The sequence below is a fragment of the Chionomys nivalis genome, chromosome 7 (genome assembly GCF_950005125.1).
Source record: "Chionomys nivalis chromosome 7, mChiNiv1.1, whole genome shotgun sequence".
NCBI lineage: Eukaryota > Metazoa > Chordata > Mammalia > Rodentia > Cricetidae > Chionomys > Chionomys nivalis.
In genome coordinates, this window is record NC_080092.1 from 26328299 (window position 1) to 26347813 (window position 19515).

A 19515-nucleotide genomic window follows, 5' to 3' on the forward strand; every position below is an offset into this window, starting at 1 on the left:
AGTAGACACAGTCTGTGGTGCTGGGGAAAGTGTGACAGCAAGAGTTTGAGGTGGAGACAACTAGCTACATTGTGTCTAAAGAGAGGTGAATGCTGATGCTCCCTAGTGAATTTAAGAAGCAAGGTGGGGGCTGGGCAAGGTGGCCTTTAATCCCAGCCCTTGAGAGGCAGAGGCAGGCAGATCTCTGTGAGTTCAAGGCTAGCCTGGTCTACAAAGTAAGTTCTAAGACAGCCAGGGCTGTTTCACGGGGAAGCCTTGTCTCAAAATAAAAAACAAAACACACACACACACAAAAAAAAAACAGGACCTGCAGGGGGAGTGTTTGAATGTAGAGGAGCATGGAACAGACTAGGTGATTTCCATTCCTACTCTCAGCTGGGTGGGGGCGACCACTCAGCATCTCCCAGGTCACTAAGAGGAGGAAGAAGTGTCCAAGGTTCTGGCAGGAGGGAATGGAAACCCACAAGGGTAGGACTTGTGAATATTCAGGATGTGCAGACCCAGGGACCCTCATACAACTCTCCATTTGTCTGCTACCGTGCTCCCCACACCCAACCTTCTCTCCTCTTCCTCCCTTCCCTCTGCAGCTCCTCACACACACACACACACACACACACGTATACACATACACACACACACGTATACACATACACACACACACACACACACACACACGCTCTGGGGGCCTTATCAGGAGGAAGGCAGATGGAGGAACTGCTGTTTCTGTGTCGTGTCAGAAGCTCCCTGCCTTCCACATTCGTCCCTGCTTACTGTAGAGCTCCTCCCCAAACCCACGGTTCACAATGGGAGGCCAATTTGTCTCCCTGGGACCTCTGGCAATTTCTGGAAACATTCGTAGTTGTCATATTGAGAAGCAATCAGTCTGGCACGAAATGGGGCTGTAGGCATCAAGCCTGCACTGGGCGGGCCCTCAGGATACAGAATGTCAACAATTCTCTGAGGCTGAGACCCAGAGCCGGGCTCTGCTGTCACAGCTGGCAGAGGCTGTGTTCCCAGAGGTTCTTCTGCCAGCATGTAGCCATTTCTCAATGGGAGCTGTGCATCCATGCTGTCTTTCCGTGTGAAGTAGGCAGAAGTAGTCTCCCGAAGGTCCCCCCAGAAAGGGAGAGGGTTGGAGCCTGGGTTTGTAAAGTCCATGCTTTAGCTGGCCTCTCTTAGTGAAACGGCTTTTGTGGCTTGTGTCACTGCTCTTAGTGAAGGGACATGCTGTGTTAAGCTATGTGTGTCTTCCTGGCGAGTGCAGTGTGCATAGAAGATAAGAACTGCCTGGGCTGAGGCGGTGTGGACAGACCTCTGAGATCATCCATGTACTCTGGCAGGGCCACTCCACTGGGCTGCATAATGGAACACAGCACAGGGCTAGGGGATGCCACTCCTACAGGCTACCTTATGGGGCTAGTTAAGGATTAGGATGGGGGAAGCATCAGGTTTTGTCTTGGGAGTGGACACATATTGCTTAACACAAGTCTCGGTTTGCTTTCTGTTTGCTGGAATAAAGACACTGACCGAAAGCATCTCTGGAGAGGATGCTTCCAGGGTATAGCTCAAGAGAAGCTGAGGCAGGAACCGAAGCAGAGACCATGATAGAGTGCTGCTGCTTCCTGGCTTGTTCTTCATGGCTCACACAGCCTGGTCCTCCTGCCTAGGGGTGGCACTGTCCTCAGTGGCCCAAGTCATAACACATCTATCATTAATCAATACCACAAGCAGGAGGCCAGCCCAGGGGACTTCTTCATAGCTGTTCTGTTCTAAGGAGAAGGAAAAAGAGGAAGATGAGGAGAAGAAACACCCCATTTGAGCCTCTTGAAATGTGTATCATCGACAGCCTAACTAAAAAAAGAATTAAAAGTAACAAGAGAAACGATCGCTATGGGGCTTGGTACATGAACTTTTAGATGGAGAGGTAGCCAGGCTAGCAAACACACTGAGCCAGGCCTGGGACCAGGGGGAGGCGCTCTGTCTCTCATGTCTTTGTCTGGACTTCAGAATTCTGTGTATTTGTTCATTCTGTCCACACATACTCAAGCCTACTATATGCCTAATTGCACTGGGCCTGAAGGGCACCCTGCTGGTGTCCCAGCCAGTAGCATCCTAGGTGAGAAAGAGGCCCAGCTGGGGCACCAAGAAAGCATGGGGATTTTTTTTTTTTTAATTTTCTAGACAGGGTTTCTCTGTAGCTTTTTGGTTCCTGTCCTGGAACTAGCTCTGTAGACCAGGCTGGCCTCAAACTCACAGAGATCCTCCTGCCTCTGCCTCCCGAGTGCTGGGATTAAAGGCGTGCGCCACTACCGCCCAGCACATGGGGATTTTTGATGGGACTCAGAAGCCTTGTTGGTGATGCCATAGCCACCCTCTGCACTCAGACTGTCTTTCAGACAGGCAGTGGTGGGGCTCACCTTTAACCCCAGCACTTGGGAGGCAGAGAGAGACGGATCTCAGTGAGTTCAAGGCCACCCTGGTCTACAGAGCTATTTCTAGGAAAGCTAGGGCTCTTACACAGATAAACCCTGTTTCAAGAAAACCAACCAACCAACCAACCAACCAACCAACCAACCAAACAAACAAACAAACAAACAGATTTTCAGCAGAATTGGAGCCCATAAGCCATGTCTGGCCTTATTATTTGTGATTGTCACCCGAGTTTCAGCCCAGGACTGATTCTCCATCCCCATAGGTGCCCTGCCATCTCAGCTGAAGGCACATTATAAGGCAAAATGCCTGTTGGATGACTCTGTGCCAAGGTTTGATCTGCCAGGGAGAGAACAGAGGCAGGGGACATCAGATATGTGTTAAGCACAATGACAGTTACATACAGAAGTGTGCCAGATGTGGGCTATCCCTGGAGAACTGCTGGGGGAGGGAAGAGAAATAGTGGGTACTGGATAGTTCTAGGGATGGGATGAGTACTGGGAACATGGCAAAATGGGAAGTGGCCTAGGAGGGCAGGTAGGGGTGACCAGGAAAATCTGGCCGGGAAGGTATCTGGAGCTATTACCCATATGGAGGCCTGCAAAAAATACAAGGGGTCAAAAGTGAGGAGAGGGAATCTGGCTCCCTGGGGAGTTAGAGAGACAGAAAGGACACCACTGAGGCTGAGCAAAAGAAATAAGAGTAGGGGGATAGGGCAAGAGACAGGCCAGGTGTAGGTGGCGCAATGTCCCAAGGTATATTTTTGGGTTTGATTTCAAATCAGTTAGGAAGAACTGGACTCAGTGGTGTTATGTCTGTAACCTCAGTTCTTGGGAGGCTGAGGCCATCTTGGGTGCCCTAGCTTGCTTTCTGTTATTGTGAAAAAACACTGACCAACTTGGGGGAGAAGGGCTTATTTCATCTCACAGCTTGCAGTCTGTCTTGAAGGGAAGTCAGAGTAGGGACTTGAGAGAAGAGCCCAGAGGAAGGAACGGAAGCACAACCACAAAGGAACCTTGCTTACTGTCTAGTTTTTTTTTTTTTTTTCGCAATCTAGTACCACCTGGCCACAGGCCACGCCACCCACAGTGCTTTGGGCTTCCACATCAAACATTAATCAAGAAAAGGCCCCTACAGACTTGACTGGAGCTAATCTGATGGAGGGTGTTTTCTCAGTTGAGGTCTCTTCTTCTTGGGTGACTCCAGCTTTGCGTCAAGATGATGAAACATTCACCAGGAGGTTGGGCTACACAGCGAGTTCAGAGTCAACACTAAATGCTAAGACCCTATCTCAAAACAAAGCAAAAAAACAAACCAGGGCTGGGAGGGCTGGAAAGATGGCTCAGTGGATGAAAATGCTTGCTGTTTTTCCAGGGGATCTGAGTTAAGGTCTCAGTACTCACATTGGGCAACTGGTAATCACCAGAATAACTCTCCTTCCAAAGGACCCCCACACTTTCCTGGCTTCCATGGGCTCCTAAGCAAATGTAGTGCGCATAAACACATGCAGGTACACACACATACATATAAATACCAATTTTATGTTGTTTCTGAGACAGGGTCTTGCTATTTCAGCTCTAGTTGTCCTGGAACTTGCTATGTAGATCAGGCTAGCCTTAAACTCAGAACTGTACTTGCCTCTACCTCCAGAATGCTAGCATTAAAGGCATGTGCCACCACACTCAGCTAAAAATAATTTTTTAAAAAAAGTATGTATTTTTAAGCCTAGGAAAACCTGCATGATTTGAGGCAGTGGTGTGCAGTGGTCCAGCTTCTTTACAATTTGATACAAGAAATGGAATTCTCAGGCATATTGAGCACACATTACCAACAAACTACACCTCTGCCCCTGATTTAGGATATTCTGATTTAGAATATCAAAATAAAGCTAGGTGGTGATGGCACAGGCCTTTAATCCCAGCATTTGGGAGGCAGAGGCAGGTTAATCTCTGTGAGTTTGTGGTCAGCCTGGTCTACAGAGTACGTTCCAGAACAGCCAGGGTTAACATAAAGAAAACTTGTCTAAAAAAAAGTGAAAAAACAAAACACACAACAAAAAAACATTAAAAAGAAAGGAAGTAAGAAAGAAAAAAAACAGAATACCTGGGGATAAAATACCAAACTGCTTGTCAGAGAACTTGCTTAAAATGTATGAGGTCTTGGGCTCCATCCCCAGCTCTGCAAAAGGTGGTACAGGGGAGGGGAGGGGTGCTGGAGAGGTGGTTCAATGACTATTTTAAAAATCTAAAAAGAGCTGGGCGGTGGTGGCGCACGCCTTTAATCCCAGCACTTGGGAGGCAGAGGCAGGCGGATCTCTGTGAGTTCGAGACCAGCCTGGTCTACAAGAGCTAGTTCCAGAACAGACTCCAAATCCACAGAGAAACCCTGTCTCGAAAAACAAAAAACAAACAAACAAAAATCTAAAAAGAGAAAATACCAACAAATTAAAAACCCTTTGTTCTGATCTCAGTTTCTTCCCTATAAAATGGGGTTACATCATTTTCTCCCCTTCGGTTATCCAAGACAGGGTTTCTCTATATAACAGTTCTAACTGTCCTGAGACTCGCTTTGTAGATCAGGCTGGCCTCAGACTCAAAGAGATCTACCTGCCTCTGTCTCTCAAGTGCTCGGATTAAAGGTGTGCGCCACAACCACCCGGCTGGGACTACATCATTTTTAATCTAATTTACTCAAGATGACTGAGGTAGTGCATAATAGGAACTAACACAAGTAGCTGTCTCATCGTAAGTGCTTAAGAAATGGGGCAAGTCTGGTGTGGTAGTGCCTGTCTGTAATCCCAGCACTCAGAAAGCAGAAGCAGATGGACTGCCATCAGATCAAGGCCAGCCTAGAACTGCATAGCAAGATTCTATCTTGAAAAACCAAAACAGAAAAAAAGCAAAAAAAAAAAAAAAGGGATAAAGGTGGGGCCTAGGTCACCATGTTATCCCCCAAGTTTCCAGGTTCTGCTCAGGATAGACACAGCAACAACCAGCAACAAAATAGCAATGTATGTACATAACAACAAAATAGCATTGTATATACACCAGCAACAAAATAGCATTGTATGTACACAGCAACAATCAGTAACAAAACAGCATTGTATATACACCAGCAACAAAATAGCAATGTCTGTACATAGCAACAAAATAGCATTATTATACACCAGCAACAAAATAACAATGTATGTACCTAGCAACAAAATAATATTGTATATACACCAGCAACAAAATAGCAATGTATGTACATAGCAACAAAATAATATTGTATATATACAATGCACAGCAACAAGCAGCAACAAAACAGTATTGTGTATCCAACCCACCTGTTGTTGACTTCCTCCATCCCCTTATACCTGTGGGATAGCAGCAGCCTCTTTGGAAGGTGTTTTTACTTTCTGTTTATTTACTTATTTTTGTTTCTTTGCTTGTTTATATGAGAGAGTCTCACACACCCAGGCTGGCCTTAAATTCCCTAAGTAGCAGATGACTTTGAACTCCTGATCTTCCTTCATCCCTTGGTGCTGGCGTTACAGGCAGGTGCCATCATCACCTTGTTGTCAGCCAGCTAGTTATTAGCAACTTGTAGATAACCAGATCCAGGAAGGCTAAGAGACAGGTCCTGCAATCCACAGCACAAAGTCAGGTTCCTGTTTTAATACCACCTGGTAGCTAGGAGTGGTTTTTAAGGTTTTAGATGGATGGGAAAATAAAAAAGTAAAATTTCTCGTCCTTTTTTTAAAATGTAAATTTCTTGACCCTTGGGCATTTTAGAAATCAGATGGCATTGCCAGGTGTGGTGGAGCTCACTGTAATCCCAGCATTTAAGAAGTGGAGGCAGAGCCAAGCATGGTGGCCTATGCCTGTAATCCCAGCACTGGGCAGGAGAGGCAGGCAGATCTCTGTGAATTCAACACCAGTCTGGTCTACAAAGCAAGTTCCAGAACAGCTAGGGTTGTTACCCAGAGGAACCTTCTTTTGAAAAACTGAAGGAAAAAGAAGACTAAGTGGTGGCAGGATTAGGAGTTAAAGGTCAGCCTTGGCTATATGGGACCTGCCTCAAAAAGTCTAAATTAAAAGGGCTGGGTGTTGGGGGCTGGAGAAGAAGGCTCAGTGGTTAACAGCACTGTTTATTCTTCCAGAGGACACTGGTTCAATTTCCAAGACCCATATGGCTGCTTACAACTGTCTGTAACTCCAGTTCCAAGGGATTCTACACCCTCTTCTGGCCTCTGTGGGCACTGCATGTGTATGATATATGGATATACATGCAGGCAAAACACCCACATAGATAAAATGATTTTTTTTTAATTAAGGTGCTAGAGAGGTGGCCCAGCAGTTAAAAGCAATTGTTCTTGCAGAGAACCCACATGGTGGCTCACAACCATCTGAATCTCCAGTTCCAGATGATTTGATACCCTCTGCTGACCTGTATGGGCACTAGGCACTCATGTGGTATACATACATACATACATACAGACAGACAGACAGACAGACAGACAGACAAAACACTCACACATAAATAAATCTAAGAAGCAATTTTAAGTCAGAACTAAAAATATTTAGATTCAGCTTCCATAGACAAAGTATTGTGGGAATACAGTCACACTAACTCATTTATACTTTACCCAGCCACCTTTGTCAAGGCAGAGCCGAGTCAGCACGAAGAGACCGTGAACAACAAGTAAAGCTCAAAACATTTCTTCTCCAGCTCCTGAAAGCGAAAGAATGAGTGAGGACTGAATGAAAAAGAAAAATAAAAGACAACAACGTGACTGCTCCTAGGTATGGTGGAGGAGAAAGTTTATTGTAGATAGAAGAGGGAGCATAGCCAGAGGCAGGGACAGCTGGCAGAGTCCAGAGTAAGCCAGACTGAGATGGATCTTGTTGGGGAGAGAGGGGAGGGGGAGAACCAAACTAAGAGGCCAGGACAGGGAACGAAAAGGCCAAATAACAAAAATGGCTGGGTTATATAGGGAAGGGCTGCTGCAGTTCTTTGGCTGGAGAAGTTTGGGGTAGGGGACAGGGTATGCCAGCCATACCCTCTAACAGGTAGGGACTGAAGGATGTTGGGATAACCTGTCAGCAAGGTCTACTTTGATATGCTAATGGGCACTTCAGTTAGCCATTTGTCCTGAGTTTGAAACCTAACAAGGATGTTGTCTGAGATGACCCAGTGTCCAGCAGAGACTCTGGAGGAGAGAACTCGCTAAGGCAGACCAGGAAAGACACCATGGGATTGGTTCAAGTAGGACGGACCTTCAGAAAATCAAGTGCGGTTCAACCCCCTCCCATTAAATAAGAATAGCTAAGGCTGCAGCATGCCAGGGGCCACACAGAAGGTGGAGAACAGCAGGCTCTAGATGCTGTCTTCCCTCTAGCTGGGGAGACAGAAACTGGGAGACCTAACCTGGGAGTCATAATGTGCAGTCTGCTAAGCCTCACACCCCAGCAGCCTCTTTTGTTCAGTTGTGATTTCTCCACGAGAAAGGGGAGGTGCCTGCAAAAGCTGCTTCCCTGCCTTTCATCTTAGCTCTTGGCACAGCACCCACTGTGACTCTGGAGCTAAGTCGTTGGCTTCTGCTGTCAGCTCGTTACCTAGGCTCAGAGATTTGCAAAGACTCCCCCCCTTCCCCTGCTCCATTCCTTCAAAAACGCAAAAGACACACTCTGCTTCTCAGGACTCTGAGGCAACATTTATCTGCTTTGGGAAGATAAAGAAAACCCAAGAAACAGCGGTAGGGCAGCCCAGAACAGTCTGTGGCTGCTTTCCTCGCCTCCTTTCTGACCTTCCACCTGCTGGGATCCAGCAGAATCCAGACAGTTTCCTGGTGGGATGAATGGAGTGCTACCCTGGAGGAATTCTGGAGCCTGGGGAGATGATGGAAATAATCGGAAAAGCCCAAATCCTGGCTCTCTTGTTTTTAATCCCAACACTCAAGGAGTCAGAGATACGACAAGCAAAATTGGCCTGGTCTACATACTGAATTCCTGGTTATCCAGTAGGACATTGTTCCAGAATAAAACAGAACAAAACCAGAATTGTTTTTAAGGGAGTGGCTGGGAACTGGTCCCCACAAAGTTCTCACATTACTCAACACCCCCAGATAGATCTTTATCCTGGCTCCACCCTCACAAACCATCCTTGTAGGGTATCCTTGGGAGCTCACCTTTAATCCCAGCACTCAGGAGGCAGAGACAGGCAGATCTCTGTGAGTCTGAGGCCAGCCTAATCTAAACAAAGCAAGTTTCTGGACAGGATCCAAAGCTACAGAGAAATCTGTCTTGGGGGGAAAAAGTAGAAACCCTAACTAAGCTTAGAGTAGGCAACTGTTAGCCAAGAAGCCTTTTGATGGCAGGAGGCTGGACTGGCAGTTGAATGTTTTGGTCACTTTTCAATTGCTCTGAGCACCCTCTAGATCCAGTAATCACTGCAAACGAAGCCCCCCTCCTCCAGAAGGCACTAGTCACAACCACCCCAGACAACTATGTAGGCCCTCCAGGAAAGGCAAGCTTGGAGAACCTTAGGTAACCTTTGACCTTTCAATCTCAAGATGGGAGGAGAAGCATCTCCTCTCTCAGCAAGAAGTCAGCAATTCACCAATCAGGATTACAGCTGGAGAGGTGTCTCAATGGGCAGAGTTCTTGCCTAGCGTTCATGAATCCCTGGGTTTGAATCCCAGCAATGTATGAACCCCCGATACTACAGCTCATACCAGTAACTCCAGTATTGCAGAGTGAAGGTAGGAGGGTCAAACGTCAAGGTTATCCTTGGTTACGTATTGAGTTTCAGGACAGCCTGGGCTACATGAGACCTATCTCAAATATATATTTGCGTATATGTAGATATAGATATTTGTGGAGGCCTAAAAATGTGAGCCTATTTCTACCTTGTCTGAAGGTCAGAGAGTTTCAGCTTGCTCAAAGTTGTTAACAACAATCATGGCTATACACCCTGACCTCAAGTGTGGTTACTTGGTGTTTTGGACATTAAGATGGCCCATGGAGGTAGATCCACTCTATCCTGACCAAAGGTCAGTGAATTCAAGCCTACTTCTGCTCCCTCTTTTGAAATAAGAGGTTTGACCTAGGGAGTGGCTGCCTTTGGAATACCTGGTCCAGGATGAGTTTACTGCCTAAACAACAGAACGTTCTTCTCAAGAAATAATGGCTTTCCGGGCGGTGGTGGCGCACACCTTTAATCCCAGCATTCGGGAGGCAGAGGCAGGCAGATCTCTGTGAGTTCGAGACCAGCCTGGTCTACAAGAGCTAGTTCCAGGACAGGCTCCAAAACCACAGAGAAACCCTGTCTCGAAAAACCAAAAAAAAAGAAAAAAAAAAGAAATAATGGCTTGATGTCTCAAAGTATTGAAGCAAGTAACTGTTCTGGTTGTCCTTTGAATCATGTTAAAGCAGGCTTTTGCTTTCTCCCCCACCCTTTTGTACTAGGGAATAAAAGTGTATGGGAAACTAAACATGGGCGAACTCAGAACTCGGAATTCAGCATTCAGGATCTGCCGATCTGGATCAGCCCTGTGTTAGACAACGATCTTTGCCACTGGCCTCCATCTCAACAGCCCCTACCTCCTACCTTCCAAGTTCTGGGATGACAGACACATTCCACCATCCCTGGCTCCAGGAATTTTATCAGCCATGGGAGGAGGAGGAGGTTACCACCATGCCCAGACAGCCTAGCCCCTGCTCATCTCAGGGCCACTCCAAGAGTCATTCCAGGGAAGACTTGTCTGCCTGACAGACAATACAGCCTTTATTCCTCGTGCATCTCCTCGCCTTCTCACCACCTCTCACCCAGAGGCTGGAAGCGCCTGATCCTTTCTGTGGTTGCAGATGCCGTCAGTTCCCCGAGTGTGTAATTAGATGTAGGATTTCCCCAGCTCCTCTGCCTCGTGTCAGCTTAATGATCAGCTCAGGCAAGGTAACTAAGCAGGGAAGGGGAAGGGAAGTCATTTTCTGCTCGCCTGCCCACCACAGTAGCTGTTCAGATGCTAGCTTCTAACTTCCCCCTCCTTGCCCTCCCCTGCTTAAAACATTGGCAACTCATTCCTTCTCCCTCTTCTTTTTTTTTTTTCTTCCACCTGTGCAGGCTAAAAAGCAAACAAAAACTATAGTATAGTCATTTCCTACTGAGCTTAAAATAACATCTTCATCCTGGCCTTCAGGCAGCCCTGCTCTGGCTTATCTGGGTTCTAGTCTATCTCAGAAACTCCATCCCTTCACTTCCTGTGACTCAGGTCACGCGGTGGTGGTCTGTGTCTCCTGGTTCTTGTTCACCACCTTCCAGTTCCCAGGCTCCTCCCTCTACCTGAGTCTCCCTGTTCCTCCAGTCTTCTCCCTCTCAAAGATAAACTTCCTGCCACCAAGAACCGTCCTCTGATTTACTCGTGGCTGTGGCCCCTGAGCCTGGCACGTTACAGCCCCCAACTTATGGGCTGTTGGGGAATGAAAGAATGCCTAGATCTTTCGCCACAAGCTAGGCTTTTCCAAGCAAGCCCTGCATCACCTGACAGAATCCTTTGCAGGTGACTGCTGTTTCTGCAAACGTAGTGACCTGGCCAAGGTCACACAGCTAGGAAGGGCTGGAGCCTGTATTCAAACCAACCTGCCCCTCTAAGACCGCATGAGCAGTACAGCTGCCAGCTGAGCTCTATGGCAAATTCTAACACTGCATGCATGCATGCATGCATGCATGAGTGGGCAGATTCTAAATACCTGCACTACATAGCATGCTGCTGTGAGCAACCTTTCCCACCCTAAGCCACTCCGTGGCATCTTCTGGGGTCTTCAGAAAGGAGGGAAATCCACTAAAGAAGTGTGCATTAAGTACTGGACTTAGAGGCCTTGTGGTTTTCAGCTCTGCTCAATATTGCCAGCACCAACAGCTGCCCAGGCTTGAGGGTGGGGGGTGGAGGGTGGGGGTGGAGAGCACACATTCAGGGCAGGCGGCAGCCACCCAGGGAACATCATATCCTGGTAGCGGTTCTCTCCAGGGTGGCTCTGCTATCTTGTGAGAGTCCTATCTCTCTCTGGCTAGCTGCCATTTGCCTGGCAGCCTTAGTGTCTTGTCTCATCAATCATCCGGCTGCACTCAGCCAGCCTGGATCTCCGAATAAGCCATGTGTGCGGAAGATAGAATGGCCCGGAGCTCTGGAGGGAATCGAACCCACTAGGAGAGAGGCAGGGGAGGACCAGAAGTACTGCAGGCCGGAAGTCTCAATGGATCCCTCACCGCTGAGGAAAGCCCACTAGGGGAGGAGGCCAGTGCAGGAAGGGAGGAGAGAAAGGAAAAGGGCTAGGAGGTAGGAGTAGAGGTGGAGGTTGTTGGTTTCCTATTGCAATTGAAATCCCTCTGGTGCCCTGCCAGCTGCAGCACCCTCCCACCCCGCCCCTTGCCGCGAGCACGCTGACAGCCCAGGAAAGCAGGCAGGTTGTGGAGGTGATTTATTGTAGGCTCTGCCTCCGCAAACACCAGACTTGGTGGCCTGGCTCCGTGCACGCAACCTCCGCTGCCCCTAGCACTTCCGGGTAGGGATCCTCGGGGAGAGCCTAGCTCCCACTTGCCTGGTTTTCTTCCCATCCCATCCTCTAGGGTGAGGCTTTGTCTCCCTGTGAAACGCACTGCTGAAAGTCAAGATGTCTGAGTCAGCCACCCCCCCCACCCCACCCCCCCCACCCCCCGCCCCGAGATTTTCTAGCCCAGCTCTCGGCTTTTGTTTTTTGTTTTGCTTTCTATCTGAACAATTAAAAGTAATTCCCAACATTTAAACTGGACTAGATTGTCCTTAAAAATTGGTTTTCTGCTCTGTGAGTTTAAGGCCAGCCTGGTTCCATGACAGGCTCCAAAGCTACAGAGAAAAACCCAGTCTTGAAAAACAAAACAAAAACAAAAAACAAAACAAAACAAAAAATATTTTTCTGGGCTGGAGAGATGCCTCAGGAGCCAAGAGAAATGATTGCTCTTCCAGAGGACCCCAGTTCAATTCCCAGCAACCACATGGTGGCTCACAACCATCTAAAATGAGATCTGGTGTCTTCTTCTGGGTTGCAGGTATGCATGCAGGCAGAACACTGTATACATAATAAATAAATAAATCTTTTTTAAAAAAACAAAAAGGAAAAAGTAAACAAAAACTCTTAATTTTGAAAAAGAAACATATAAACATAAATGTTCTAATAAATATTCAAATACACCCAAAATGCAGTGACTTAAAATACCACTGTGGAGCTGAGTACGGTGGTTCACACATAATCCTCCAGGAGACTGAAGCAGGAGGACTTCTGTAAAGTTCAAGCCAGCCTGGGCTACAGAGTACCAGGTCATCCTGAGAGCTGGTGTAAGTCCCTGTAGTAAAACACACAAGCAAACTCAACACAGCAATAACAATACTTTGCCTGTAGCCTCAGCACTCGATGGTTCATGTCTGTAGCCTCAGCACTCTATGGTTCATGCCTGTAATCCCAGCACATGGGAGGCTGAGGCAGGAGAACTGCTGTGTGTGAAACCCTGTCTCATAAAACATAAAACTCCCACAGATATTTGCTTCTTATCTGGACCCCGAGTCGTTGCTCTCAGGCAGCTGGTAGTGCAGTCCTTGGACCGTTTCACGGGACTGGAGTTCTAATTTAGCACGCTCATTCGGCTAGCCTATGCTATTGGCCTCCAAGAGCCACTCCTTATTGCCTGATGTCTGAGAGACAGTATGCCAACAAAATCGAGCACCCAACTGCTGACGGAGGTGTATCCCTCTAATCGCAGCACTCAGGAGGCAGAGGCAGAGGCAGAGGCAGAAAGATCTCTGTGAGTTACAGGCCAGACTGTTCTACACAATGAGTCCCTGGACAGTCTAGCTACACAAAGAAACCCTGCCTCGAGAAACAAAACAAAACAACAAACAAAAAACCAAACACCAAATAGCTGATTGTTTTGCTGTGACATGGCCTTAAAACCCACACGATGTTATTTCTACTATCATTCATTGATTTAACGGACTGATGAGCTGCTCAGATCCAACAGGGACGTCAACTCTTGCTTATGAATTTTTTTCCAAAAAACCTAATTTATTTGTTTGTTTGTTTGTTTATCGGTCTATCTATTTATTGTGCATTGGGGGTGGGGGTTCCTGCTATCTCTAAGTTGCACTATGGAGGTTAGAGGTCAACTTAGAGGAGTCAGTCTCTCCTTCTACCATGTGGCGCCTAGCAATGGAACTGAGGCTTTCAGGCTTGTTGACAAACACCTTTACCCGCTGAGCCACCTCGCAGACACACACACAGGCACACACACACACACAGGTATACACACACACACACACTCACCCCTCTTGAATCTTGGCAGCCGGTTTTAAAATTACTCCAAACAAGCTGGGCGGTGGTGGCGCACACCTTTAATCCCAGCACATGGGAGGCAGAGGTAGGTGGATCTCTGGGAGTTCGAGGCCAGCCTGGTCTACAAGAGCTAGTTCCAGGCACCAAAGCTACAGAGAAACCCTGTCTCGAAAAACCAAAAATAAATAAATAAATAAAATAAAATAAAATAAAATTACTCCAAACAAACGTAAACTGAAAAATCAAGTTTTCTTCCCACCCCATCCCTCAGAGGCCTCATTACATCCTCTAGCAGCAAATACAACCCATTTCTGTATGTCTTCCCAGAGAGAATGCACACACACCCATAGCACAGAGACCTGAGAATTATAAAAGCACACAATTCTTACCCTCTACTTTGGCTGTTCAAATCCTATCCCATCCAATCACAACCCAGTCCACTCAAGCAATGGATTCCGTTGGATTTGCTCTCTACCTCTTGTAACTTGGTCTCTGAAATGCAACCTAAGAGCCAAGGGTTCCAGTTCTGTATCACCTGGTGCCTCTTGGATCTCACTCTCTGAATTCGGATATCAGACAGGTTCGAACAGCAAAAAATGTTTGTGTGCTGTAGAATGGCTGTTTGGCTGTAATAGCCAGCCTGAGGGAGGAGCAAGTTCCAGCTAACCCTGGGTTTCATGGAAAGACCCTATTTCCAAGAAGGAAAGAAAGGAGGGACAGAAGGAAGGAAGGAAGACGTCAAGCAAACAAATGAACAAATAAACAAACAAAATACCAAGTAACCCCAGCCCCTGGCATCCATCCCAGCCCCCTGGCCTGGGAGTTGCATTGCTCTGAACTTCAAATCCCAGCATGCCAGGTCCTGACCCCTCCTCCTCTGAGGGTCAGGACCACTTCCACAGGGTACTTAAATGGGCTCCCAGAGGAGGAATGTGTGGTTCTGGGTTTGTATGTTCTCTCCACTTTCCTGTCTCCCTGCCATGTGTTCGACCATCCGAGGGCGCTGTATTTAATAAAATAATGGGCATTTTAATTTGGTTTGATCTGACCTAATGGAATTTCTTTGTGCCAGCAGAGCTGCTCGTCTAAGAATCTTTTTCTAACACTAAGTGAATACATAACAAATACTGTTCCAGAGTCAGCAAGATGCTTGCTGTCAAGTTTGACAGCCTGAGTTTGATCCCTTGAACTCACAAAATGGTCCAAGCTATTGTGAAAAGCTTATATTATATTTTACTACCAGGAGTTTCCCTCATTTAATTCTTAAAACTTCTCTTGGAGAGATGGGAGCTGTGCTATTTATTGTCTTGGTAATGCAGACAAGGAAACAAAAGCTGGGGAAGATAAAGTGACCTTTCTGAGGTCCTGAAACTTAGAGAGAGGATTCAAGCTGAGTCAGTCTGACGCTAACTTACTTCTCTTGGACAGAGGCTAATTCCAATCATACTGGATCATCAGGCCAGGATCTCTATTGAGGCTCCATATGGGAAATGGGCGGTGTGACCTATCTCTCCACATTTCCTTCACCTTCAGGCCATCCTTGAAACTGGGAAGCTGACGCAGAGAGCCACTGCGCTGTAGGCCAAAGAAAAAGGGGTGGAAGCATTTGAAGAAGGAAGGGGAGAAGAGAGATGTGTTAGCCATATTTAGTCATTCTATGACATATACTGGAGAAAAGCTGGGTATACGTAATGACTTTCAGGCCTTCCGAGCTACTCAGTGAAACCTTGTCTAAAAAAAGAAAGAAAAAGAAAGAAAGAAAGAAAGAAAGGATAAATAGTAATAATAAAATAAATGATTGGGGGCTGGAGAGATGGCTCAGAGGTTAAGAGCATTGACTGTTCTTCCAAAAGTCCCGAGTTCAATTCCCAGCAACCACATGGTGGCTCACAACCATCTGTAATGGAGTCTGGTGCCCTCTTCTGGCCTGCAGGCATACACACACAGAGAGAATATTGTATACATAATAAATAAATAAATAAATATAAAAAAAGGTTTTAAAAAATAAATAAAATAAATGATTAATTTTAAAAATCATGCTGTTAAAAGTAAATAAATAAACAAATAAATAAATAAATAAATAAATAAATAAGCAAGCCTGTGATCCTGTGACCCAAGCATACTCCCCTGTTACTGATATTCCCCACTTCCTTGTATCTGAGCTCTCTGTAGCCTGTGAGGACAGGAAGTGATGGTAGATAAAGGTAAGGCACTGTGAGGGGTCAGGCCATCTTGACCTCTGCTTCTAGCTGGGCCATTTATTAACCTTAGCTGAGCCTTGTGGTACAGGTTTGAATTCCTAGCTACTGTGGAGGTTGAGGCAGGAGGCTCACAAATTCAATGCCAGTCTGAATATCTTAGCAAGATCCTGTCTCAAAATAAAAAGTTCAAGGCGGGAAGAAAAAAAAAAAAAAGGAGAGGAGCACACTGATGTCACAGCATTCATGGGTTCAACTTTGACCTTGTTTGAGGCGGTCTCTGTTGGCTGCCCTGTACACCAGGCTAGTCGATTTTGAGTTTCCGTAGATTCTCCTGTCTGCCTCCTATTTCCCTGTAGGAACACAGGTTCCTGGTTTTATATGCATGCATTCTGGGGATTTGAACTCAAGTCCTCAAAATTGCATGGCAAGTGCTTTACCTGTTGAGCTGCCAGTATGGTCTGGATGGACATGGGTGGTGTATGCCTGTAATCCCAGTCCTCAGGAGACAGAGGTGGGCAGATCTCTGTGAGGCCAGCCTGTTCTGCATAGTAAGACCTTGTCTGTCTGAAAAAGTATAAGGGAAAAAAAAGGAAGATTTAATACTTAGTAAATCATTGAGAAAATCAGGGTTTGTGTGGAATGTCTCAGTCATGGAAAATTCTTTGAGAAGAGTCTTTCTTTGTTCATAGAGCTAGAAGGAAAAAAATGCCTTTATGCTCTTTCTACTTATTTATATTTTTTGTTTATGAACATTTTGTCTGATGGTACCACATATGTGACTGTGATCCTCTGGAATTAGAGTTATGGATGGTTGTGGGCCACCATGTGGGTGCTGGGAACTCAACCCAGGGTCTGTCAAAGCAACAAGAACTCTTAGCTGCTGAACCATTTCTATTCTATACCTCCACCTCTCTCTCTCTCTCTCTCTCTCTCTCTCTCTCTCTCTCTCTCTCTCTCTCTCTCTTTCTGTTCTCTTTCTGTTGTTGTTGTTTTGAGACATGGTTTCTCTGTGTAACCCTGGCTGTCCTGGAACTCGCTCTGTAGACCAGGCTGGCCTCGAACTCACAGAGATCCACCTGCCTCTGCCTCTGGTGTGACATTAAAGGCATGTGCTATCACCACCTGCCTCTACTCCTCTCTTACGCTTAGTATGTTGGGACCTGCAAATGAAACAGACAGAGGACAGATTAGCAGGAGAAACAAACAAACAAACAAAACAAGTTTAACCATGTGCCCATAAGAAGTTCACAGAGAAATGTGACTCGAGAGAGCTGGGGCGACAGGTTAGATGGTAAAAGCACTTGCTGCTCTTGCGGAGGACCCATGTTCAGCTCCCAGCACATCCATGGAGGCTCACAACTCTGTATAACTACAGTTACAGGGCAAGGTCTCTTCTAGTCTCCAAAGGCACCTGTATGTATATGAAATACACATGCACATTGAGACAAAAGCACTCATATACTTAAGATGGAATGAAATCTTCAAAAAAGAGAGGGTAGCCAGGGGATTTGGGATATAGCTCAGTGGTAGTTTGTCTAATATCCGTGAGGTCCTGGGGTGCAATCCTTATCTCAAAAGAGAAAAAGGACAGACTTAATTAGAACTCAGGGTCTATAGACCATCGTCCTCACAGAGACTAGGGGTCAAAGCCAAGAGTACTTCTCAACCTTCCTAGTGTACAACCCTTTAAGACAGTTCCTCACGCTGTGGTGAACCTTAATCCTGAAGTTATCTTTGTTGCTACTTCGTAGCTGCAATTTTGCTACTGTTACGAATTGTAATTAAATAAATATCTGATATGCAGGATCTCTGATATGCAACCCCTGTGAAAGGGTCATTTTACTCCGCCCCCCCCCAAAGGGGTCCAGACCCACAGCTTGAGAATCCTGACTTAGAGGGACAGGAATGAGCCCTTCACTGACAAGACAGAGAAGATAACTATGACATCATCCATCTGAATATGGTGACTTCCAGTCTCCAGAGATCAAAGCCAATTTTCTCTGGTTGCTCTTGAGAAGAGTTTTAGGATGTTTACGATTTCGGGGGGAAGGTTCTGCTTTCAGACAATAAATGATTCCAGGAACTCTGGCCAGGATGTAGCTCAATGATGAAACGCTTGTGCTTACTTTGCGCAAAGCTTCCAGGGCTCACACAGAGAGAAGCAGTTGGACCTCTGTGAGTTCCTGGTCTACATAGGAAGTTCCGTTCCAGGTCATTCAATGAGACCCTTTCTTAGAAACAAATTAACAAACAAAACCCTCTCTGTACAAGGCCCTTGGTTCAGTCCCCAGGAATCCAAAGGCTTTCTGCCCAAAATAGCGTTTACATCACAGTAATGCACTCTGAACCCTTTCCCTGCAAAGTTCCAGAGTGAGATAGTGAGTACAGCACCGGCTGCTCCAGAAGCTCCAGAAAGTTCAAGTCTTGTCAGTCTTTATCCTCCGCCCTCCTGAGACAAGGTCTCACAGTTCAGGCTGGCCCGGAACTTCCTTCCATAACCCAGGCTGGCCTTAGCCTCATACTCTTCCTGCCCCAGCCTTCTGATTGCTGAAATCATGGACATGCACAACCAAGCTAGGCTCTCTCTTGTTCTCTCTCTACCCTTTCTCTCCAGATAGGGTCTCGTGTATCCCAGGCCTGGTCCTCATGCCTCCACCTCCCATGTTCTGAGAACACCAATGTGTGCCACCAAGCCTGCTTTATGTGCTGCTACACATCGAACACAGGGTTTCATGGAAACTAGGCCAGCACTTGCCAAATGTCTTACATTCCCCAGCCTAAACTCTTTGTGGTTTTGGTACTGTTGATTTTAAAATTTATTTATTGTATTTTTATGATTTGAGTGTTTTGCCTTTATGGAAGTACGTAGCCGTGTTTGTACCTAGTGCCCAAGGAGGTCAAAGAGAACACTGGACTCCTCCAGAAAGGGGAACCGAACAAATACTGAACTATCTCACTCTTTTGTGTTTTTGAGACAGGGTCTTGCTATGTAGCCCAGGTTAGCCCCTAACTCATGGCAGTTTCTCTTGCCAACTCTGTTTTCAGGCACACTCCTTCCCTGACAGGGCCAGATGGCCTCCAGTACCTCCAGATATACATCAAGTTAATTACTAACAGTTTTACTGTTCCCAAGAGTTCTAGCAAAATTCCTTGGGCTTGGGCTCACTGGATTTGGGGTGGTCTGTGAGAAGTGGCAATCTGCTGATTGGCTGTGCTGGCACACAAACTTGTCCTGGAGCCCCAGATTTGAAAGTCAAGGTGATCCTCTTGTGGAGCACAGAGACTGAAATGGGGGAGTTACTTCCTGAAAAGTAACCAGGGAGCTCAGAGGGTGCTAGGCCAAGAAAGCCCACAGAAAGATGCCTGACATGGAGAATCCCACCGAGGGAAAAACTAAACCACAGAGTCTCAGATGGTAAGAACTAAAAGGCCCCTCAAAAGTGGGCTCATCTGGCCATTTTTGTGATAGCACCTTTTCTGGGGGCCCTGAAGCCCATCCTGGACCTGGCTGATACCCAAAGAGAGGATGTCTTGGGTGTTCC

At 46.5% G+C, this 19515-nt stretch overlaps 1 protein-coding gene across 1 annotated transcript in view; it reads right to left on the reverse strand.

Annotated features, from left to right (window-relative positions):
- The window catches only part of Fabp6 (fatty acid binding protein 6), a 70329-nt gene that overhangs the window by 20332 nt on the left and 30482 nt on the right, over positions 1-19515 (reverse strand). The gene's annotated exons all lie outside the window — the stretch shown is intronic.